General features: G+C 34.3%; 1 protein-coding gene across 2 annotated transcripts in view; it reads left to right on the forward strand.

The window, feature by feature from the left end:
• The window catches only part of LOC128248345 (zinc finger protein 239-like), a 6,714-nt gene that overhangs the window by 1,796 nt on the left and 2,174 nt on the right, over positions 1 to 2,744 (forward strand). The window contains exon 1 of one of the 2 annotated variants that reach the window (XM_052969391.1): positions 7 to 976. The exons of the other annotated variant lie outside the window; for it this stretch is intronic. The gene's annotated coding sequence lies outside the window, so the exon portion shown is untranslated. Of the gene's footprint in view, positions 1 to 6; positions 977 to 2,744 lie in introns of those variants that run through there. 2 annotated transcript variants of the gene reach the window in all.

A 2,744-nucleotide genomic window follows, 5' to 3' on the forward strand; every position in this document is an offset into this window, starting at 1 on the left:
ATTATCTGGATTCCAGTGCTCCTGACCACTAGACTACACGCCTACTCAACACAGTTATAAATGCAGAACTGACAGTGCATGCTGTCTTGGGTACAGTTATGTCCCTTTATATGCTGTACGATTTGAAACCACCCCAGTAAATTTATGGCCGTGTACCAATGCAAAAAATCTGTATAATACATTACCCACCATAACATAAATTATTCATACGTGTACAGATATCTGTGTGTGTGTATACTTATATGCTTACAACTTAATATGTGGTTGACATGATTACCTTAATAAGTCAGTACCAGTATTGTCTAACTAACACAGAAATACTTTAAAGCAAAACATGAATATCAAATGTAGAGTATATTGTGATTGTGAAGAAACCATGTTATTTTGACTCTGATAATATATACACTGGTAGATATAATAAAAATATTACTTTTGTGCTGTGGAATCTCCATGAGTACTAAGACAAAAGACTGGTGATACATGCCACAAATTGTGATAGGTATTACTGCTGCTATTATGTTTGACATTTCACACAATACAAATAAATAAAGTATATTAGGAAAATAACTCTTTTATATTTTCTTCACTAAGAAATAAAATGTGTACTTAATTAAAAAAAAATATTTCCAGAATCTTACATATCAACAAATACCAACATAAAATATATAACAATGTAGTGAGATTGATGATGTTAAGTATAACTAATATACGTCCTGTGATTTGAAACCTAGTCTAACAAGGAAGTGCAAAGAACACATTTCTTCAATTTTCTTCTAGACAATATAGGTGGTGCTCAATTTCTTGAACTTCTGCAAATTTATGCTTGTAGGGATAAAGTTGGCAGGAAGGTATTCTTGGAAGTTTGGAGTGAAGTGGCGATAGGATTGGATCGGTTGTTTTATATGATATCTGAAAGAGACAATAGAAGTGAGGATATTGGATGAGGGTGGAACACAACTGGTGGTTTAAAAAGAATGTGAGTAAAGTAGTTTCAATGGATCATGCTAAATGAAGATACAGCACGATAAATTTTACTGTCAATCAAGATGATTTTCTTTTGGATGTTTTCTGAAATGTTTATGCATCATTGCCATTGTACACATCTCAAAAAGTATAAATACAATAACAAAACATAGAAGACCCAGTGTGAATACAGTATGACAACTGGTGTTTTTAGTGGCAAGATACAACAATGTTTCAACACGAATTGACATCAAGAATCTTGCAAGATACATAAAAAGTATATGAAAGAGAGAGATGTGTGTGCATGTATATATAAATGAATACGTTCATTGTAAAATTTGTGTTGTCTTGGACATGGTTTCGCCCAATGTTTTCTTCAGCCAAATATTATCATCAATATTTTTATGTTCACTTTTCCATGTTGGCATGGATTGCACCAGACTTCTTAAGATAGTAAACTGGAATCAGATGCACTTTTTCTTTATGAACTTCAAAATAGACACACACATGCCCTTTTCTCTGGTGCATGGTAAAGTGAACAACTATGTGATTACATGAAAAGGCAATTCACACCAATATCAGTGAACTGACTCCTGTGCAGGTGGCATGTAAAAAAACACCATTTGAGCGTGGCCGTTGCTAGTAAAAAGCCATCTGGTTCGCCAGTCCCCAGTCAAATCGTCCAACCCATGCTAGCATGGAAAGCGGACGTTAAATGATGATGATCAGTCATTTTTTCAATCCACTGAGGAGTACTGCTGACTATGAATGTATATGTGTTTTTTTTTTTTTTAAATTTAATCTGTGGTACAGAAATACAAAAGTACTCCCTACAACCTTGTATTAGTAGTCTATCTGATCACCATCATCTTTTTATATCCATTTTTTTCTTTTGTATGCTTCCATTGGTTGGATGGTCTTTTCTGGCAGTCTCTCAAGTGTTTAAGAGATTCTGCTCCCTGAGGTTAGCCTTCACCAATTCTTTCCATGCCTTTTATAGTCATTCCTTTCACTTGGACCTTTTGATATTTCTTTGCCATCTCCCATATCACATGTATATCAGTCTTCTCTCTTGCACATTACATGTGAGTCATGTTGTTGGGTTGTATAGTATGATAATTATTGTGTCTGGTAATATACTCTGTGTTGTTCTCTAGTATGACCGGAGGTATTGTTGGGTGTTGTAAATTTAAGGATCAGGTGTAAGTGAGTGGTGGTAGTCAGTTGGTGTATTGGGTTTATATGTATGGAGCTGGGGGTTATGTTGAGTTAATTTGTTAGGATGGGGGTTAGCCTGTTGTAGATTTCGGAGTTTTTTGTTGTTAAAATGTTGACAACACAAATTTCTTTATAATCGTAATCTGTACTGTTTAAAAGGTGTTTCCATAAAATTTCATCAAAAGATATCCATTTTCCTGAAAGTTATGAATGGAAAAAAAATGGATCATGTAAATTTTCCGAAATCTTCTCCCCCACTCCTTCGGAAAACATTTTCCCCAGAAATTTCTTTATAATCGTAATTTGTGCCATTTGAACAGTATTTCTATAAAATTTCAGCAATATATATCCATTTTCCTGAAAGTTATGAGAGAAAAATTGGATCTTGTGAATTTTCTGAGAGTACCCCCACCGCCCGTTCGTTTGTGCAAATTTTTGCTTTCGTATTCGTTTTTTACGCATGTTTACATCAAGTAGGCTGGGTTTTTTTTCCTGGCGGGGGCTTAAAGCGTATTGTAAAAATTTTTTTTCACAAAGTAAAAGATGCAGTAAATATCTTCACC

This window comes from Octopus bimaculoides, chromosome 7 (assembly GCF_001194135.2).
Source record: "Octopus bimaculoides isolate UCB-OBI-ISO-001 chromosome 7, ASM119413v2, whole genome shotgun sequence".
In the NCBI taxonomy this organism is placed as follows: domain Eukaryota; kingdom Metazoa; phylum Mollusca; class Cephalopoda; order Octopoda; family Octopodidae; genus Octopus; species Octopus bimaculoides.